This window comes from Taudactylus pleione, unplaced genomic scaffold (genome assembly GCF_031769625.1).
Source record: "Taudactylus pleione unplaced genomic scaffold, aTauple2 ptg000134l, whole genome shotgun sequence".
NCBI lineage: Eukaryota > Metazoa > Chordata > Amphibia > Anura > Myobatrachidae > Taudactylus > Taudactylus pleione.
This window is the reverse complement of record NW_028284536.1, coordinates 8,153,182-8,177,482: the sequence shown is the minus strand read 5'-3', so window position 1 is coordinate 8,177,482 and position 24,301 is coordinate 8,153,182. Positions and strand designations below refer to the sequence as shown.

Below are 24,301 nucleotides of genomic sequence, written 5' to 3'. Positions count from 1 at the left end.
TATAATGTGATACCATATACTCAGCACTGTGTACCGCACCCCCTGCTCCCCGTGTATATAGGCTTACTATACTGTGATACCATATACTCAGCACTGTGTACAGCACCGCACCCCCTGCTCCCCGTGTATATAGGCTTACTATACTGTGATACCATATACTCAGCACTGTGTACAGCACCCCCTGCTCCCCGTGTATATAGGCTTACTATACTGTGATACCATATACTCAGCACTGTGTACAGCACCCCCACCCTGCTCCCCGTGTATATAGGCTTACTATACTGTGATACCATATACTCAGCACTGTGTACAGCACCGCACCCCCTGCTCCCCGTGTATATAGGCTTACTATACTGTGATACCATATACTCAGCACTGTGTACAGCACCGCAGCCCCTGCTCCCCGTGTATATAGGCTTACTATACTGTGATACCATATACTCAGCACTGTGTACAGCACCGCAACCCCTGCTCCCCGTGTATATAGGCTTACTATACTGTGATACCATATACTCAGCACTGTGTACAGCACCGCACCCCCTGCTCCCCGTGTATATAGGCTTACTATACTGTGATACCATATACTCAGCACTGTGTACAGCACCGCACCCCCTGCTCCCCGTGTATATAGGCTTACTATACTGTGATACCATATACTCAGCACTGTGTACAGCACCCCCACCCTGCTCCCCGTGTATATAGGCTTACTATACTGTGATACCATATACTCAGCACTGTGTACAGCATCGCACCCCCTGCTCCCCGTGTATATAGGCTTACTATACTGTGATACCATATACTCAGCACTGTGTACAGCACCGCAGCCCCTGCTCCCCGTGTATATAGGCTTACTATACTGTGATACCATATACTCAGCACTGTGTACAGCACCGCACACCCTGCTCCCCGTGTATATAGGCTTACTATACTGTGATACCATATACTCAGCACTGTGTACAGCACCCCCTGCTCCCCGTGTATATAGGCTTACTATACTGTGATACCATATACTCAGCACTGTGTACAGCACCCCCTGCTCCCCGTGTATATAGGCTTACTATAATGTGATACCATATACTCAGCACTGTGTACAGCACCGCACCCCCACCCTGCTCCCCGTGTATATAGGCTTACTATACTGTGATACCATATACTCAGCACTGTGTACAGCACCCCCACCCTGCTCCCCGTGTATATAGGCTTACTATACTGTGATACCATATACTCAGCACTGTGTACAGCACCGCACCCCCTGCTCCCCGTGTATATAGGCTTACTATACTGTGATACCATATACTCAGCACTGTGTACTGCACCCCCCACCCTGCTCCCCGTGTATATAGGCTTACTATACTGTGATACCATATACTCAGCACTGTGTACAGCACCGCACCCCCTGCTCCCCGTGTATATAGGCTTACTATACTGTGATACCATATACTCAGCACTGTGTACAGCACCCCTTGCTCCCCGTGTATATAGGCTTACTATACTGTGATACCATATACTCAGCACTGTGTACAGCACCGCACCCCCTGCTCCCCGTGTATATAGGCTTACTATACTGTGATACCATATACTCAGCACTGTGTACAGCACCCCCTGCTCCCCGTGTATATAGGCTTACTATACTGTGATACCATATACTCAGCACTGTCTACAGCACCGCACCCCCTGCTCCCCGTGTATATAGGCTTACTATACTGTGATACCATATACTCAGCACTGTGTACAGCACCGCACCCCCTGCTCCCCGTGTATATAGGCTTACTATACTGTGATACCATATACTCAGCACTGTGTACAGCACCGCACCCCTGCTCCCCGTGTATATAGGCTTACTATACTGTGATACCATATACTCAGCACTGTGTACAGCACCCCCCACCCTGCTCCCTGTGTATATAGGCTTACCATACTGTGATACCATATACTCAGCACTGTGTAGAGCACCGCACCCCCTGCTCCCTGTGTATATAGGCTTACTATACTGTGATACCATATACTCAGCACTGTGTAGAGCACCGCACCCCTGCTCCCCGTGTATATAGGCTTACTATACTGTGATACCATATACTCAGCACTGTGTACAGCACCGCACCCCCTGCTCCCCGTGTATATAGGCTTACTATACTGTGATACCATATACTCAGCACTGTGTACAGCACCGCACCCCCTGCTCCCCGTGTATATAGGCTTACTATACTGTGATACCATATACTCTGCACTGTGTACAGCACCGCACCCCCTGCTCCCCGTGTATATAGGCTTACTATACTGTGATACCATATACTCAGCACTGTGTACAGCACCGCACCCCCTGCTCCCCGTGTATATAGGCTTACTATACTGTGATACCATATACTCAGCACTGTGTACAGCACCGCACCCCCTGCTCCCCGTGTATATAGGCTTACTATATTGTGATACCATATACTCAGCACTGTGTACAGCACCGCACCCCCTGCTCCCCGTGTATATAGGCTTACTATACTGTGATACCATATACTCAGCACTGTGTACTGCACCCCCCACCCTGCTCCCCGTGTATATAGGCTTACTATACTGTGATACCATATACTCAGCACTGTGTACAGCACCGCACCCCCTGCTCCCCGTGTATATAGGCTTACTATACTGTGATACCATATACTCAGCACTGTGTACAGCACCCCCTCCCTGCTCCCCGTGTATATAGGCTTACTATACTGTGATACCATATACTCAGCACTGTGTACAGCACCCCCTGCTCCCCGTGTATATAGGCTTACTATACTGTGATACCATATACTCAGCACTGTGTACAGCACCGCACCCCCTGCTCCCCGTGTATATAGGCTTACTATACTGTGATACCATATACTCAGCACTGTGTACAGCACCGCACCCCCTGTTCCCCGTGTATATAGGCTTACTATACTGTGATACCATATACTCAGCACTGTGTACAGCACCCCCCACCCTGCTCCCTGTGTATATAGGCTTACCATACTGTGATACCATATACTCAGCACTGTGTACAGCACCCCCCACCCTGCTCCCTGTGTATATAGGCTTACTATACTGTGATACCATATACTCAGCACTTTGTACAGCACCGCACCCCCTGCTCCCTGTGTATATAGGCTTACCATACTGTGATACCATATACTCAGCACTGTGTACAGCACCCCCTGCTCCCCGTGTATATAAGCTTACTATACTGTGATACCATATACTCAGCACTGTGTACAGCACCCCCCACCCTGCTCCCCGTGTATATAGGCTTACTATACTGTGATACCATATACTCAGCACTGTGTACAGCACCCCCTGCTCCCCGTGTATATAGGCTTACTATACTGTGATACCATATACTCAGCACTGTGTACAGCACCGCACCCCCTGCTCCCCGTGTATATAGGCTTACTATACTGTGATACCATATACTCAGCACTGTGTACAGCACCGCACCCCCTGCTCCCCGTGTATATAGGCTTACTATACTGTGATACCATATACTCAGCACTGTGTACAGCACCCCCTGCTCCCCGTGTATATAGGCTTACTATACTGTGATACCATATACTCAGCACTGTGTACAGCACCCCCTGCTCCCCGTGTATATAGGCTTACTATACTGTGATACCATATACTCAGCACTGTGTACAGCACCGCACCCCCTGCTCCCCGTGTATATAGGCTTACTATACTGTGATACCATATACTCAGCACTGTGTACAGCACCGCACCCCCTGCTCCCCATGTATATAGGCTTACTATACTGTGATACCATATACTCAGCACTGTGTACAGCACCCCCCACCCTGCTCCCCGTGTATATAGGCTTACTATACTGTGATACCATATACTCAGCACTGTGTACAGCACCCCCACCCTGCTCCCCGTGTATATAGGCTTACTATACTGTGATACCATATACTCAGCACTGTGTACAGCACCGCACCCCCTGCTCCCCGTGTATATAGGCTTACTATACTGTGATACCATATACTCAGCACTGTGTACAGCACCCCCTGCTCCCCGTGTATATAGGCTTACTATACTGTGATACCATATACTCAGCACTGTGTACAGCACCGCACCCCCTGCTCCCCGTGTATATAGGCTTACTATACTGTGATACCATATACTCAGCACTGTGTACAGCACCTCACCCCTGCTCCCCGTGTATATAGGCTTACTATACTGTGATACCATATATTCAGCACTGTGTACAGCACCCCCTGCTCCCCGTGTATATAGGCTTACTATACTGTGATACCATATACTCAGCACTGTGTACAGCACCCCCTGCTCCCCGTGTATATAGGCTTACTATACTGTGATACCATATACTCAGCACTGTGTACAGCACCGCACCCCCTGCTCCCCGTGTATATAGGCTTACTATACTGTGATACCATATACTCAGCACTGTGTACAGCACCGCACCCCCTGCTCCCCGTGTATATAGGCTTACTATACTGTGATACCATATACTCAGCACTGTGTACAGCACCCCCCACCCTGCTCCCTGTGTATATAGGCTTACTATACTGTGATACCATATACTCAGCACTGTGTACAGCACCGCAGCCCCTGCTCCCCGTGTATATAGGCTTACTATACTGTGATACCATATACTCAGCACTGTGTACAGCACCCCCTGCTCCCCGTGTATATAGGCTTACTATACTGTGATACCATATACTCAGCACTGTGTACAGCACCCCCCACCCTGCTCCCCGTGTATATAGGCTTACTATACTGTGATACCATATACTCAGCACTGTGTACAGCACCGCACCCCCTGCTCCCCGTGTATATAGGCTTACTATACTGTGATACCATATACTCAGCACTGTGTACAGCACCGCACCCCCTGCTCCCCGTGTATATAGGCTTACTATACTGTGATACCATATACTTAGCACTGTGTACAGCACCCCCTGCTCCCCGTGTATATAGGCTTACTATACTGTGATACCATATACTCAGCACTGTGTACAGCACCGCACCCCCTGCTCCCCGTGTATATAGGCTTACTATACTGTGATACCATATACTCAGCACTGTGTACAGCACCGCACCCCCTGCTCCCCGTGTATATAGGCTTACTATACTGTGATACCATATACTCAGCACTGTGTACAGCACCGCACCCCCTGCTCCCCGTGTATATAGGCTTACTATACTGTGATACCATATACTCAGCACTGTGTACAGCACCCCCTGCTCCCCGTGTATATAGGCTTACTATACTGTGATACCATATACTCAGCACTGTGTACAGCACCGCACCCCCTGCTCCCCGTGTATATAGGCTTACTATACTGTGATACCATATACTCAGCACTGTGTACAGCACCGCACCCCCTGCTCCCCGTGTATATAGGCTTACTATACTGTGATACCATATACTCAGCACTGTGTACAGCACCGCACCCCCTGCTCCCCGTGTATATAGGCTTACTATACTGTGATACCATATACTCAGCACTGTGTACAGCACCCCCTGCTCCCCGTGTATATAGGCTTACTATACTGTGATACCATATACTCAGCACTGTGTACAGCACTGCACCCCCTGCTCCCCGTGTATATAGGCTTACTATACTGTGATACCATATACTCAGCACTGTGTACTGCACCCCCCACCCTGCTCCCTGTGTATATAGGCTTACTATACTGTGATACCATATACTCAGCACTGTGTACAGCACCGCACCCCCTGCTCCCCGTGTATATAGGCTTACTATACTGTGATACCATATACTCAGCACTGTGTACAGCACCCCCTGCTCCCCGTGTATATAGGCTTACTATACTGTGATACCATATACTCAGCACTGTGTACAGCACCGCACCCCCTGCTCCCCGTGTATATAGGCTTACTATACTGTGATACCATATACTCAGCACTGTGTACAGCACCGCACCCCCTGCTCCCCGTGTATATAGGCTTACTATACTGTGATACCATATACTCTGCACTGTGTACAGCACCGCACCCCCTGCTCCCCGTGTATATAGGCTTACTATACTGTGATACCATATACTCAGCACTGTGTACAGCACCCCCTGCTCCCCGTGTATATAGGCTTACTATACTGTGATACCATATACTCAGCACTGTGTACAGCACCGCACCCCCTGCTCCCCGTGTATATAGGCTTACTATACTGTGATACCATATACTCAGCACTGTGTACAGCACCCCCTGCTCCCCGTGTATATAGGCTTACTATACTGTGATACCATATACTCAGCACTGTGTACAGCACCGCACCCCCTGCTCCCCGTGTATATAGGCTTACTATACTGTGATACCATATACTCAGCACTGTGTACAGCACCGCACCCCCTGCTCCCCGTGTATATAGGCTTACTATACTGTGATACCATATACTCAGCACTGTGTACAGCACCCCCTGCTCCCCGTGTATATAGGCTTACTATACTGTGATACCATATACTCGGCACTGTGTACAGCACCGCACCCCCTGCTCCCCGTGTATATAGGCTTACTATACTGTGATACCATATACTCAGCACTGTGTACAGCACCGCACCCCCTGCTCCCCGTGTATATAGGCTTACTATACTGTGATACCATATACTCAGCACTGTGTACTGCACCCCCTGCTCCCCGTGTATATATGCTTACTATACTGTGATATCATATACTCAGCACTGTGTACAGCACCGCACCCCCTGCTCCCCGTGTATATAGGCTTACTATACTGTGATACCATATACTCAGCACTGTGTACAGCACCCCCTGCTCCCCGTGTATATAGGCTTACTATACTGTGATACCATATACTCAGCACTGTGTACAGCACCGCAGCCCCTGCTCCCCGTGTATATAGGCTTACTATACTGTGATACCATATACTCAGCACTGTGTACAGCACCGCACCCCCTGCTCCCCGTGTATATAGGCTTACTATACTGTGATACCATATACTCAGCACTGTGTACTGCACCCCCTGCTCCCCGTGTATATAGGCTTACTATACTGTGATATCATATACTCAGCACTGTGTACAGCACCGCACCCCCTGCTCCCCATGTATATAGGCTTACTATACTGTGATACCATATACTCAGCACTGTGTACAGCACCCCCTGCTCCCCGTGTATATAGGCTTACTATACTGTGATACCATATACTCAGCACTGTGTACAGCACCGCAGCCCCTGCTCCCCGTGTATATAGGCTTACTATACTGTGATACCATATACTCAGCACTGTGTACAGCACCGCACCCCCTGATCCCCGTGTATATAGGCTTACTATACTGTGATACCATATACTCAGCACTGTGTACTGCACCCCCTGCTCCCCGTGTATATAGGCTTACTATACTGTGATATCATATACTCAGCACTGTGTACAGCACCGCACCCCCTGCTCCCCGTGTATATAGGCTTACTATACTGTGATACCATATACTCAGCACTGTGTACAGCACCCCCTGCTCCCCGTGTATATAGGCTTACTATACTGTGATACCATATACTCAGCACTGTGTACAGCACCCCCTGCTCCCCGTGTATATAGGCTTACTATACTGTGATACCATATACTCAGCACTGTGTACAGCACCGCACCCCCTGCTCCCCGTGTATATAGGCTTACTATACTGTGATACCATATACTCAGCACTGTGTACAGCACCGCAGCCCCTGCTCCCCGTGTATATAGGCTTACTATACTGTGATACCATATACTCAGCACTGTGTACAGCACCGCACCCCCTGCTCCCCGTGTATATAGGCTTACTATACTGTGATACCATATACTCAGCACTGTGTACAGCACCGCACCCCCTGCTCCCCGTGTATATAGGCTTACTATACTGTGATACCATATACTCAGCACTGTGTACTGCACCCCCTGCTCCCCGTGTATATATGCTTACTATACTGTGATATCATATACTCAGCACTGTGTACAGCACCGCACCCCCTGCTCCCCGTGTATATAGGCTTACTATACTGTGATACCATATACTCAGCACTGTGTACAGCACCCCCTGCTCCCCGTGTATATAGGCTTACTATACTGTGATACCATATACTCAGCACTGTGTACAGCACCGCAGCCCCTGCTCCCCGTGTATATAGGCTTACTATACTGTGATACCATATACTCAGCACTGTGTACTGCACCCCCTGCTCCCCGTGTATATAGGCTTACTATACTGTGATATCATATACTCAGCACTGTGTACAGCACCGCACCCCCTGCTCCCCGTGTATATAGGCTTACTATACTGTGATACCATATACTCAGCACTGTGTACAGCACCCCCTGCTCCCCGTGTATATAGGCTTACTATACTGTGATACCATATACTCAGCACTGTGTACAGCACCGCAGCCCCTGCTCCCCGTGTATATAGGCTTACTATACTGTGATACCATATACTCAGCACTGTGTACAGCACCGCACCCCCTGATCCCCGTGTATATAGGCTTACTATACTGTGATACCATATACTCAGCACTGTGTACTGCACCCCCTGCTCCCCGTGCATATATGCTTACTATACTGTGATATCATATACTCAGCACTGTGTACAGCACCCCCTGCTCCCCGTGTATATAGGCTTACTATACTGTGATATCATATACTCAGCACTGTGTACAGCACCGCACCCCCTGCTCCCCGTGTATATAGGCTTACTATACTGTGATACCATATACTCAGCACTGTGTACAGCACCCCCTGCTCCCCGTGTATATAGGCTTACTATACTGTGATACCATATACTCAGCACTGTGTACAGCACCGCAGCCCCTGCTCCCCGTGTATATAGGCTTACTATACTGTGATACCATATACTCAGCACTGTGTACAGCACCGCACCCCCTGCTCCCCGTGTATATAGGCTTACTATACTGTGATACCATATACTCAGCACTGTGTACAGCACCGCACCCCCTGCTCCCCGTGTATATAGGCTTACTATACTGTGATACCATATACTCAGCACTGTGTACAGCACCCCCTGCTCCCCGTGTATATAGGCTTACTATACTGTGATACCATATACTCAGCACTGTGTACAGCACCCCCTGCTCCCCGTGTATATAGGCTTACTATACTGTGATACCATATACTCAGCACTGTGTACAGCACCCCCTGCTCCCCGTGTATATAGGCTTACTATACTGTGATACCATATACTCAGCACTGTGTACAGCACCGCACCCCCTGCTCCCCGTGTATATAGGCTTACTATACTGTGATACCATATACTCAGCACTGTGTACAGCACCCCCTGCTCCCCGTGTATATAGGCTTACTATACTGTGATACCATATACTCAGCACTGTGTACAGCACCCCCTGCTCCCCGTGTATATAGGCTTACTATACTGTGATACCATATACTCAGCACTGTGTACAGCACCGCACCCCCTGCTCCCCGTGTATATAGGCTTACTATACTGTGATACCATATACTCAGCACTGTGTACAGCACCCCCTGCTCCCCGTGTATATAGGCTTACTATACTGTGATACCATATACTCAGCACTGTGTACAGCACCGCACCCCCTGCTCCCCGTGTATATAGGCTTACTATACTGTGATACCATATACTCAGCACTGTGTACAGCACCCCCTGCTCCCCGTGTATATAGGCTTACTATACTGTCCCTTTAAACTGGGACACATAACCCTGGAATGAGGACTGAAGTTCGTCTATGGGGGCCCATGTGTTATGTAATGTGAAGTATAGAGTGTTCTCCTGTGTCAGTAATATGTCATATATTTGTCAGTGTAGGGTTCCTGCAGCCTGTGTCAGTAATATGTCATATATCTGTCAGTGTAGGGTCCCTGCAGCCTGTGTCAGTAATATGTCATATATCTGTCAGTGTAGGGTCCCTGCAGCCTGTGTCAGTAATATGTCTTATATCTGTCAGTGTAGGGTCCCTGGAGCCTGTGTCAGTAATATGTCTTATATCTGTCAGTGTAGGGTCCCTGCAGCCTGTGTCAGTAATATGTCTTATATCTGTCAGTGTAGGGTCCCTGCAGCCTGTGTCAGTAATATGTCTTATATCTGTCAGTGTAGGGTCCCTGGAGCCTGTGTCAGTAATATGTCATATATCTGTCAGTGTAGGGTCCCTGCAGCCTGTGTCAGTAATATGTCTTATATCTGTCAGTGTAGGGTCCCTGCAGCCTGTGTCAGTAATATGTCTTATATCTGTCAGTGTAGGGTCCCTGCAGCCTGTGTCAGTAATATGTCTTATATCTGTCAGTGTAGGGTCCCTGGAGCCTGTGTCAGTAATATGTCTTATATCTGTCAGTGTAGGGTCCCTGCAGCCTGTGTCAGTAATATGTCTTATATCTGTCAGTGTAGGGTCCCTGGAGCCTGTGTCAGTAATATGTCATATATCTGTCAGTGTAGGGTCCCTGGAGCCTGTGTCAGTAATATGTCTTATATCTGTCAGTGTAGGGTCCCTGGAGCCTGTGTGATATGGGCCATGTAGAGGAGGTCTCCGGCGCGATAAGTAAGTCTGAGTCACTGGGCTGGTTAGGAAGTTACTGACGCTTGTCTCTCTGTAATATACTGTGCTGTTAGTCCTGTTATTAGAGTGTCAGACCTGTGGGTCTCGCCAGAGGTGACGGGTGTCTGTGTAACCAGCCATGCCCTCCTCCTGGCCTGTTATGCCGCCTGTAACGTGGTAATCACCTGTACCCTCTACCCCCAGGGCCAGATCACATTTGAAGATGTGGCGGTGTATTTCTCGGAGGGGGAGTGGCAGTCCTTGGAGGACTGGCAGAAGGACCTGTACAGGACTGTGATGAAGGACAACTATGAGACGGTCTCCTCGCTAGGTAGGTGCCAGCTGAGGGAGGGTGGGGGGTGATCGTATTGTGCTTCCTTGTACAGCTGTAACCATCTCTCTCTTACAGGGTTCCCGGCTCAGATGTGTGACATCCTGCTGGGGCAGGAGGAGAGCGGCTCCGTGTCTGTGAAAGAAGAGTGCGGTGAGTGAGGCCGTGGTGTCTCTTTCTGCGTCCATGCCATGCCGGCAGAGTGATATTACCCTGATACACCATGGCCCGCGCCTGCGAGGATGTGGGAGGCGGTCCTAGGCTCCCCCCGTAGGTCTGTGCTGGTGCAGGCCAGGGACACACAGGCCGTGGCTGATGTAATAAGATTCCATGTGAGGCGATCTGCGTCGTTCCCTCCGCTATGTCACCGCTGCTGCCGGTGCACTGAGTGTGTGGGGGGGGAGGGGGATAGGTGCTGCACTTCCAATAACACATGAGGTGCCCGGCTCTCAGCGGTCAGCCAGATAAAGGCTCATAGCACTGGCGCACTTGGCGGCTGAGCGGGGGTTGGGATCGCACGTAATGTACGTGCTCCGAGGGCGTTTCAGAGTTTAGCACTGGTAGAGATCCAGATGTGCGCTGATCGCCATGATGGGTAATATCACAAGGGCATGGATGGGGGCGGCACGGCTGCAGAAATGTGTAGACTCCTTGTTAGCGGACACCCGACACGCGTGGAGCCCTGAATCAGGCCTAATAGCGGATAAACCACCCGCCGCGCCATGACGCTCCTGCTGAAAGGATGGTGCTATACAGTGAGAGTATCCTATATCTCTCTGTGTTTATACCGTGGGGTACCCGAAATCTTCCTCCAAGCAGGCACTACAAGCTCCAGCACTCCCTGCCAACAGGGGTTCTGCAGGGTCCCCTACTCCCTGTCTTACACCAGGCTGTGTACTAGGTGTATAAACGGATACAGCATCACCTAGTAATAGCTTCATACCGAATCCTGCCGCCATTTCTGTATAGAGTTTGGTTTCATCATGTTACAGAAGTAATAATAATAACTATGTGCGCAGAGTGGATATTGAAGTAGGAGGGGGGGAGGGGAAGATTTGGGTGTTGTCAGTGTAGAGGTGATGCTGGCAGCCTATGTGTTCCCCAATAGAGGAGCTGTACTGTGACAGGAGCAGAGGGGCGTGCGCAGAGCCTCGGGGTTCCCTAACACTTAGTGAGGGCGGGTGAAGTACCGGAGGGTGAAACCCTAAAGGAGCAGTTCTGTATAGTAACACCAGCAGCTATAGAGTGAGCCCGATAATACACCTGGTGTAGAGTGTACCGGGACAGAACTGTGACTTGGGGCCATTGGTGGGCAGGAGAGGGGGCGACCACAGTGTCAGACGCTGCAGGAGGAAGAGTACGGAGAACTGACCCTTACTGACACTCAACAGAGTGCTGGAGCCTGACTGCATGGGACGAAGAAGGGAATGAGAGGAGTAATTATCAGACATACTCTATAGCTGCCGGTGTTACTATACAGTATGAGGACACTGACCTTAGCGCTGATCACACGGTCACTAGGGGTAATTATCAGACATACGCTATAGCTGCCGGTGTTACTATACAGTATGAGGACACTGACCTTAGCGCTGATCACATGGTCACTAGGGGTAATTATCAGACATACGCTATAGCTGCCGGTGTTACTATACAGTATGAGGACACTGACCTTAGCGCTGATCACACGGTCACTAGGGGTAATTATCAGACATACGCTATAGCTGCCGGTGTTACTATACAGTATGAGGACACTGACCTTAGCGCTGATCACACGGTCACTAGGGGTAATTATCAGACATACTCTATAGCTGCCGGTGTTACTATACAGTATGAGGACACTGACCTTAGCGCTGATCACACGGTCACTAGGGGTAATTATCAGACATACGCTATAGCTGCCGGTGTTACTATACAGTATGAGGACACTGACCTTAGCGCTGATCACATGGTCACTAGGGGTAATTATCAGACATACTCTATAGCTGCCGGTGTTACTATACAGTATGAGGACACTGACCTTAGCGCTGATCACACGGTCACTAGGGGTAATTATCAGACATACGCTATAGCTGCCGGTGTTACTATACAGTATGAGGACACTGACCTTAGCGCTGATCACACGGTCACTAGGGGTAATTATCAGACATACTCTATAGCTGCCGGTGTTACTATACAGTATGAGGACACTGACCTTAGCGCTGATCACACGGTCACTAGGGGTAATTATCAGACATACTCTATAGCTGCCGGTGTTACTATACAGTATGAGGACACTGACCTTAGCGCTGATCACACGGTCACTAGGGGTAATTATCAGACATACTCTATAGCTGCCGGTGTTACTATACAGTATGAGGACACTGACCTTAGCGCTGATCACATGGTCACTAGGAGTAATTATCAGACATACTCTATAGCTGCCGGTGTTACTATACAGTATGAGGACACTGACCTTAGCGCTGATCACATGGTCACTAGGGGTAATTATCAGACATACTCTATAGCTGCCGGTGTTACTATACAGTATGAGGACACTGACCTTAGCGCTGATCACATGGTCACTAGGGGTAATTATCAGACATACTCTATAGCTGCCGGTGTTACTATACAGTATGAGGACACTGACCTTAGCGCTGATCACACGGTCACTAGGGGTATTTATCAGACATACGCTATAGCTGCCGGTGTTACTATACAGTATGAGGACACTGACCTTAGCGCTGATCACATGGTCACTAGGGGTATTTATCAGACATACTCTATAGCTGCCGGTGTTACTATACAGTATGAGGACACTGACCTTAGCGCTGATCACACGGTCACTAGGGGTAATTATCAGACATACTCTATAGCTGCCGGTGTTACTATACAGTATGAGGACACTGACCTTAGCGCTGATCACACGGTCACTAGGGGTAATTATCAGATATACTCTATAGCTGCCGGTGTTACTATACAGTATGAGGACACTGACCTTAGCGCTGATCACATGGTCACTAGGGGTAATTATCAGACATACTCTATAGCTGCCGGTGTTACTATACAGTATGAGGACACTGACCTTAGCGCTGATCACATGGTCACTAGGGGTAATTATCAGACATACTCTATAGCTGCCGGTGTTACTATACAGTATGAGGACACTGACCTTAGCGCTGATCACATGGTCACTAGGGGTAATTATCAGACATACGCTATAGCTGCCGGTGTTACTATACAGTATGAGGACACTGACCTTAGCGCTGATCACATGGTCACTAGGGGTAATTATCAGACATACTCTATAGCTGCCGGTGTTACTATACAGTATGAGGACACTGACCTTAGCGCTGATCACATGGTCACTAGGGGTATTTATCAGACATACACTATAGCTGCCGGTGTTACTATACTGTATGAGGACACTGACCTTAGCGCTGATCACACGGTCACTAGGGGTAATTATCAGACATACTCTATAGCTGCCGGTGTTACTATACAGTATGAGGACACTGACCTTAGCGCTGATCACACGGTCACTAGGGGTAATTATCAGACATACTCTATAGCTGCCGGTGTTACTATACAGTATGAGGACACTGACCTTAGCGCTGATCACATGGTCACTAGGGGTGATTATCAGACATACGCTATAGCTGCCGGTGTTACTATACAGTATGAGGACACTGACCTTAGCGCTGATCACACGGTCACTAGGGGTAATTATCAGACATACGCTATAGCTGCCGGTGTTACTATACAGTATGAGGACACTGACCTTAGCGCTGATCACACGGTCACTAGGGGTAATTATCAGACATACTCTATAGCTGCCGGTGTTACTATACAGTATGAGGACACTGACCTTAGCGCTGATCACACGGTCACTAGGGGTAATTATCAGACATACTCTATAGCTGCCGGTGTTACTATACAGTATGAGGACACTGACCTTAGCGCTGATCACATGGTCACTAGGGGTAATTATCAGACATACTCTATAGCTGCCGGTGTTACTATACAGTATGAGGACACTGACCTTAGCGCTGATCACACGGTCACTAGGGGTAATTATCAGACATACGCTATAGCTGCCGGTGTTACTATACAGTATGAGGACACTGACCTTAGCGCTGATCACATGGTCACTAGGGGTAATTATCAGACATACTCTATAGCTGCCGGTGTTACTATACAGTATGAGGACACTGACCTTAGCGCTGATCACACGGTCACTAGGAGTAATTATCAGACATACTCTATAGCTGCCGGTGTTACTATACAGTATGAGGACACTGACCTTAGCGCTGATCACACGGTCACTAGGGGTAATTATCAGATATACTCTATAGCTGCCGGTGTTACTATACAGTATGAGGACACTGACCTTAGCGCTGATCACACGGTCACTAGGGGTAATTATCAGACATACTCTATAGCTGCCGGTGTTACTATACAGTATGAGGACACTGACCTTAGCGCTGATCACACGGTCACTAGGGGTAATTATCAGACATACTCTATAGCTGCCGGTGTTACTATACAGTATGAGGACACTGACCTTAGCACTGATCACACGGTCACTAGGAGTAATTATCAGACATACTCTATAGCTGCCGGTGTTACTATACAGTATGAGGACACTGACCTTAGCGCTGATCACATGGTCACTAGGGGTAATTATCAGACATACGCTATAGCTGCCGGTGTTACTATACAGTATGAGGACACTGACCTTAGCGCTGATCACATGGTCACTAGGGGTAATTATCAGACATACGCTATAGCTGCCGGTGTTACTATACAGTATGAGGACACTGACCTTAGCGCTGATCACATGGTCACTAGGGGTAATTATCAGACATACTCTATAGCTGCCGGTGTTACTATACAGTATGAGGACACTGACCTTAGCGCTGATCACACGGTCACTAGGGGTAATTATCAGACATACTCTATAGCTGCCGGTGTTACTATACAGTATGAGGACACTGACCTTAGCGCTGATCACACGGTCACTAGGGGTAATTATCAGACATACTCTATAGCTGCCGGTGTTACTATACAGTATGAGGACACTGACCTTAGCGCTGATCACACGGTCACTAGGGGTAATTATCAGACATACTCTATAGCTGCCGGTGTTACTATACAGTATGAGGACACTGACCTTAGCGCTGATCACACGGTCACTAGGGGTAATTATCAGACATACTCTATAGCTGCCGGTGTTACTATACAGTATGAGGACACTGACCTTAGCGCTGATCACATGGTCACTAGGGGTAATTATCAGACATACTCTATAGCTGCCGGTGTTACTATACAGTATGAGGACACTGACCTTAGCGCTGATCACACGGTCACTAGGGGTAATTATCAGACATACTCTATAGCTGCCGGTGTTACTATACAGTATGAGGACACTGACCTTAGCGCTGATCACATGGTCACTAGGGGTAATTATCAGACATACGCTATAGCTGCCGCTGTTACTATACAGTATGAGGACACTGACCTTAGCGCTGATCACACGGTCACTAGGGGTAATTATCAGACATACTCTATAGCTGCCGGTGTTACTATACAGTATGAGGACACTGACCTTAGCGCTGATCACATGGTCACTAGGGGTAATTATCAGACATACTCTATAGCTGCCGGTGTTACTATACAGTATGAGGACACTGACCTTAGCGCTGATCACACGGTCACTAGGGGTAATTATCAGACATACTCTATAGCTGCCGGTGTTACTATACAGTATGAGGACACTGACCTTAGCGCTGATCACACGGTCACTAGGGGTAATTATCAGACATACGCTATAGCTGCCGGTGTTACTATACAGTATGAGGACACTGACCTTAGCGCTGATCACACGGTCACTAGGGGTAATTATCAGACATACTCTATAGCTGCCGGTGTTACTATACAGTATGAGGACACTGACCTTAGCGCTGATCACACGGTCACTAGGGGTAATTATCAGACATACTCTATAGCTGCCGGTGTTACTATACAGTATGAGGACACTGACCTTAGCGCTGATCACACGGTCACTAGGGGTAATTATCAGACATACTCTATAGCTGCCGGTGTTACTATACGGTATGAGGACACTGACCTTAGCGCTGATCACACGGTCACTAGGGGTAATTATCAGACATACGCTATAGCTGCCGGTGTTACTATACGGTATGAGGACACTGACCTTAGCGCTGATCACACGGTCACTAGGGGTAATTATCAGACATACGCTATAGCTGCCGGTGTTACTATACAGTATGAGGACGCTGACCTTAGCGCTGATCACATGGTCACTAGGGGTAATTATCAGACATACGCTATAGCTGCCGGTGTTACTATACAGTATGAGGACACTGACCCTAGCGCTGATTACACGGTCACTAGGGGTAATTATCAGACATACTCTATAGCTGCCGGTGTTACTATACAGTATGAGGACACTGACCTTAGCGCTGATCACACGGTCACTAGGGGTAATTATCAGACATACGCTATAGCTGCCGGTGTTACTATACAGTATGAGGACACTGACCTTAGCGCTGATCACATGGTCACTAGGGGTAATTATCAGACATACTCTATAGCTGCCGGTGTTACTATACAGTATGAGGACACTGACCTTAGCGCTGATCACACGGTCACTAGGGGTAATTATCAGACATACTCTATAGCTGCCGGTGTTACTATACAGTATGAGGACACTGACCTTAGCGCTGATCACACGGTCACTAGGGGTAATTATCAGACATACGCTATAGCTGCCGGTGTTACTATACAGTATGAGGACACTGACCTTAGCGCTGATCATACGGTCACTAGGGGTAATTATCAGACATACTCTATAGCTGCCGGTGTTACTATACAGTATGAGGACACTGACCTTAGCGCTGATCACACGGTCACTAGGGGTAATTATCAGACATACTCTATAGCTGCCGGTGTTACTATACAGTATGAGGACACTGACCCTAGCGCTGATTACATGGTCACTAGGGGTAATTATCAGACATACTCTATAGCTGCCGGTGTTACTATACAGTATGAGGACACTGACCTTAGCGCTGATCACACGGTCACTAGGGGTAATTATCAGACATACTCTATAGCTGCCGGTGTTACTATACAGTATGAGGACACTGACCTTAGCGCTGATCACATGGTCACTAGGGGTAATTATCAGACATACTCTATAGCTGCCGGTGTTACTATACAGTATGAGGACACTGACCTTAGCGCTGATCACACGGTCACTAGGGGTAATTATCAGACATACTCTATAGCTGCCGGTGTTACTATACAGTATGAGGACACTGACCTTAGCGCTGATCACATGGTCACTAGGGGTAATTATCAGACATACTCTATAGCTGCCGGTGTTACTATACAGTATGAGGACACTGACCTTAGCGCTGATCACACGGTCACTAGGGGTAATTATCAGACATACGCTATAGCTGCCGGTGTTACTATACAGTATGAGGACACTGACCTTAGCGCTGATCACATGGTCACTAGGGGTAATTATCAGACATACGCTATAGCTGCCGGTGTTACTATACAGTATGAGGACACTGACCTTAGCGCTGATCACACGGTCACTAGGGGTAATTATCAGACATACTCTATAGCTGCCGGTGTTACTATACAGTATGAGGACACTGACCTTAGCGCTGATCACACGGTCACTAGGGGTAATTATCAGACATACGCTATAGCTGCCGGTGTTACTATACAGTATGAGGACACTGACCTTAGCGCTGATCACATGGTCACTAGGGGTGATTATCAGACATACTCTATAGCTGCCGGTGTTACTATACAGTATGAGGACACTGACCTTAGCGCTGATCACACGGTCACTAGGGGTAATTATCAGACATACTCTATAGCTGCCGGTGTTACTATACAGTATGAGGACACTGACCTTAGCGCTGATCACACGGTCACTAGGGGTAATTATCAGACATACGCTATAGCTGCCGGTGTTACTATACAGTATGAGGACACTGACCTTAGCGCTGATCACACGGTCACTAGGGGTAATTATCAGACATACTCTATAGCTGCCGGTGTTACTATACAGTATGAGGACACTGACCTTAGCGCTGATCACACGGTCACTAGGGGTAATTATCAGACATACGCTATAGCTGCCGGTGTTACTATACAGTATGAGGACACTGACCTTAGCGCTGATCACATGGTCACTAGGGGTAATTATCAGACATACTCTATAGCTGCCGGTGTTACTATACAGTATGAGGACACTGACCTTAGCGCTGATCACATGGTCACTAGGGGTAATTATCAGACATACTCTATAGCTGCCGGTGTTACTATACAGTATGAGGACACTGACCTTAGCGCTGATCACATGGTCACTAGGGGTAATTATCAGACATACTCTATAGCTGCCGGTGTTACTATACAGTATGAGGACACTGACCTTAGCGCTGATCACACGGTCACTAGGGGTAATTATCAGACATACCCTATAGCTGCCGGTGTTACTATACAGTATGAGGACACTGACCTTAGCGCTGATCACACGGTCACTAGGGGTAATTATCAGACATACTCTATAGCTGCCGGTGTTACTATACAGTATGAGGACACTGACCTTAGCGCTGATCACACGGTCACTAGGGGTAATTATCAGACATACTCTATAGCTGCCGGTGTTACTATACAGTATGAGGACACTGACCTTAGCGCTGATCACATGGTTACTAGGGGTAATTATCAGACATACTCTATAGCTGCCGGTGTTACTATACAGTATGAGGACACTGACCTTAGCGCTGATCACACGGTCACTAGGGGTAATTATCAGATATACTCTATAGCTGCCGGTGTTACTATACAGTATGAGGACACTGACCTTAGCGCTGATCACATGGTCACTAGGGGTAATTATCAGACATACTCTATAGCTGCCGGTGTTACTATACAGTATGAGCACACTGACCTTAGCGCTGATCACACGGTCACTAGGGGTAATTATCAGACATACTCTATAGCTGCCGGTGTTACTATACAGTATGAGGACACTGACCTTAGCGCTGATCACATGGTCACTAGGGGTAATTATCAGACATACTCTATAGCTGCCAGTGTTACTATACAGTATGAGGACACTGACCTTAGCGCTGATCACATGGTCACTAGGGGTAATTATCAGACATACTCTATAGCTGCCGGTGTTACTATACAGTATGAGGACACTGACCTTAGCGCTGATCACATGGTCACTAGGGGTAATTATCAGACATACGCTATAGCTGCCAGTGTTACTATACAGTATGAGGACACTGACCTTAGCGCTGATCACATGGTCACTAGGGGTAATTATCAGACATACTCTATAGCTGCCGGTGTTACTATACAGTATGAGGACACTGACCTTAGCGCTGATCACACGGTCACTAGGGGTAATTATCAGACATACTCTATAGCTGCCGGTGTTACTATACAGTATGAGGACACTGACCTTAGCACTGATCACATGGTCACTAGGGGTAATTATCAGACATACGCTATAGCTGCCGGTGTTACTATACAGTATGAGGACACTGACCTTAGCGCTGATCACATGGCCACTAGGGGTAAATTGATCGCTGGATGCGTTATGCCCAGGCCACCTTCATAATTAAGCGTTGGTCATTATACTGTATCTAGCGGTCACTTGTTATAGTGGTTGGGGGACGGGGGGGTAGTACCAGTTTGTTTTACTCCTATCTCTGTTATGAAAACTGAACCCGTTTCTCCATAAGCGCAGGACGCTGTAGTGTGGGTACCTGGCACAGTATTTGTTACCTGTGTCCTCATATCTCTTCTGTTTCTGTTCTCGCAGATTTCTTGGCTCAGAATTCCACGGAGCTGGCGATGGTGATCTGCACCAGTATGGAGGCCATTAAGGAGGAGTCTCCATTGCAGCGGTTCCCCAACAGCCGGAGCGTGCACAGAAAGAGCAAACGTTCCTGTCCAGGGATAAAGCAGAGGTTCAGCCTGATCAAAAATGAGGACTACAACAGGGACTGGCCACACACCAAAAATGACGTTTTATCCCAGAAGTACTCAATGAAACGACATTCCACGTGGGGTTTTCTGGAACGCTATAAGAGACATGAAACTAAGCAGCGTCGATCTGATTCTGCATTTCCCTGCAACATATGCAAGAAAGCCTTTCCCAGCCGCTATCGCTTGCAGATCCACTCGCGGTTCCACAGCGGAGAGAAGCCATTCGTGTGCAGAGACTGCGGCAAAGGCTTTTCTCGCATAGACTACCTGAAATCTCACCGCCGCTCGCACACCGAGGAATATCCCTTCAGGTGTCCCGAGTGTGGGAAGAGTTTTCCCCAGAAAGCAAATCTGCGGGAGCACCTTAGAATCCAGCACGACAAACTGGACCTTAGGCTGAAGGAGGTGAAGCGGCTGCTTCGGCAGGATGCCCCCTGCAACTTAGCCGCCAAAAGAGTGCACGTCTGTGACGTGTGCGAGAAGACTTTTAGCAAATCTTACAACCTTAAAGTTCACCAAAGAATTCACACGGGGGAGAAACCATATCAGTGTCCCAGGTGTGACCAGTGCTTCTCCCAGAACATCCGACTGAAGATCCACCGGACCACCCACGAAGAGTGGGCACACGAGGCCTTGCGGTTCAAGCGGGCAAAACCTGTCGTTCAGCCCGAGAAGACCCACCAGTGTCACGTGTGCGAGAAGAGTTTCAGCAAGTCCTACAGTCTCAAAGTCCATCTGAGAATCCACACCGGGGAGAAACCTTACCAGTGCCAGGAATGTCTCAAGTGTTTTTCAAAAAACAACCTCCTGACCGTCCACAAGAGGATCCATAGCGGAGAGAGGCCCTACCAGTGCTTGGAGTGTCTGAAGAGCTTCAGTGTCATCTCTCACCTACGTGTCCACAAGAGGACGCACACCGGGGAGCGTCCTTACAAGTGCACCGAGTGCACAAAAAATTTCAGCGACTACTCCTCCATGGTCCGGCATCAGAGGATACACTCCGGTGCCAAGCCGTACCAGTGCACGGTGTGTCAGAAGAGTTTCCGAGAGAAGTCTCACCTCACCGTCCACAGGAGGACTCATACCGGCGAGCGCCCTTACAAGTGCGCCGAGTGCGGAAGGGCTTTCAGCGATTGCTCCTCCTTCGTAGAACACCGCAGGAACCATACTGGTGCCAGGCCATACCAGTGTGAGGTGTGTCAGAAGAGCTTCACCAAGGCCTACACGCTAAAGATCCACCACCGAGTCCACACGGGGGAAAAGCCCTACAAATGTAACCAGTGCCCCAGGAGCTACAGCATCAGCTATCAGCGGAAGGTCCATGAGAAGACCCATGACATGAGCGGACATGGTGCCAGGCTAATGGCCCATTAGGCTGGGGACATTACTAGTAGAGTAGCTGGTGATATGTAGCCTGCCGATGACATCCGTTTACCAGTCCGGTGTAATTTTATGTGTAAATTATTATACTTTTCTGTGTCCTTACGTCTAACATCCATGTGTGCGATACTTACAGTCAAAACGGCTGCTGTACCTGAGCCTCTGGGCATCTTATCAGCGTAACTTTGTGTCTTGTGTCAGTGAGGGGGCCAGGAAATGGCTACTAAGCCCTGACTAGTCCCTACGCTGCCTGCACTGACCGTCCCCCATTATTCCGTCCCCACACAATATAGTTCTCTATTTTAAGGGCCCATTCCTCTCAGCATTGCTTCTACACAAGTTCTGTATGTAGTACTGCAGTGAGGAACCTCTCCCCACACACATACATGTACTGCAGTGAGGAACCTCTCCCCACACACATACATGTACTGCAGTGAGGAACCTCTCCCCACACACATACACGTACTGCAGTGAGGAACCTCTCCCCACACACATACACGTACTGCAGTGAGGAACGTCTCCCCACACACATACACGTACTGCAGTGAGGAACCTCTCCCCACACACATACACGTACTGCAGTGAGGAACGTCTCCCCACACACATACACGTACTGCAGTGAGGAACCTCTCCCCACACACATACACGTACTGCAGTGAGGAACGTCTCCCCACACACATACACGTACTGCAGTGAGGAACCTCTCCCCACACACATACACGTACTGCAGTGAGGAACCTCTCCCCACACACATACACGTACTGCAGTGAGGAACCTCTCCCCACACACATACACGTACTGCAGTGAGGAACGTCTCCCCACACACATACACGTACTGCAGTGAGGAACCTCTCCCCACACACATACACGTACTGCAGTGAGGGACGTCTCCCCACGCACATACACGTACTGCAGTGAGGGACGTCTCCCCACGCACATACACGTACTGCAGTGAGGAACCTCTCCCCACGCACATACACGTACTGCAGTGAGGAACGTCTCCCCACACACATACACGTACTGCAGTGAGGAACGTCTCCCCACACACATACACGTACTGCAGGGAGGAACGTCTCCCCACACACATACACGTACTGCAGTGAGGAACCTCTCCCCACACACATACACGTACTGCAGTGAGGAACGTCTCCCCACACACATACACGTACTGCAGTGAGGAACGTCTCCCCACACACATACACGTACTGCAGGGAGGAACGTCTCCCCACACACATACGCGTACTGCAGTGAGGAAGGTCTGCCCACACACATACACGTACTGCAGTGAGGAACGTCTCCCCACACACATACACGTACTGCAGGGAGGAACGTCTCCCCACACACATACACGTACTGCAGTGAGGAACCTCTCCCCACACACATACACGTACTGCAGTGAGGAACCTCTCCCCACACACATACACGTACTGCAGTGAGGAACCTCTCCCCACACACATACACGTACTGCAGTGAGGAACGTCTCCCCACACACATACACGTACTGCAGTGAGGAACCTCTCCCCACACACACACGTACTGCAGTGAGGAACGTCTCCCCACACACATACACGTACTGCAGTGAGGAACGTCTCCCCACACACATACACGTACTGCAGTGAGGAACGTCTCCCCACACACATACACGTACTGCAGTGAGGAACCTCTCCCCACACACATACACGAACTGCAGTGAGGAACCTCTCCCCACACACATACACGTACTGCAGTGAGGAACCTCTCCCCATACACGTACTGCAGTGAGGAACGTCTCCCCACACACATACACGTACTGCAGTGAGGAACGTCTCCCCACACACATACACGAACTGCAGGGAGGAACGTCTCCCCACACACATACACGTACTGCAGGGAGGAACGTCTCCCCACACACATACACGTACTGCAGTGAGGAACCTCTCCCCACACACATACACGTACTGCAGTGAGGAACGTCTCCCCACACACATACGCGTACTGCAGGGAGGAACGTCTCCCCACACACATACACGTACTGCAGGGAGGAACGTCTCCCCACACACATACACGTACTGCAGT

The 24,301-nt window shown here is 48.9% G+C and overlaps 1 pseudogene across 1 annotated transcript in view; it reads left to right on the top strand.

The window, feature by feature from the left end:
• Positions 1 to 22,726, top strand: part of LOC148523429 (uncharacterized) — a 45,799-nt pseudogene extending 23,073 nt beyond the window's left edge. The window contains exons 2-4 of the transcript XR_015878468.1: positions 10,711 to 10,837; positions 10,916 to 10,990; positions 20,700 to 22,726. The product of XR_015878468.1 is annotated as an uncharacterized LOC148523429 (transcript). The remainder of the gene's footprint in view (positions 1 to 10,710; positions 10,838 to 10,915; positions 10,991 to 20,699) is intronic.
• Positions 22,727 to 24,301: the final 1,575 nt, after the last annotated feature.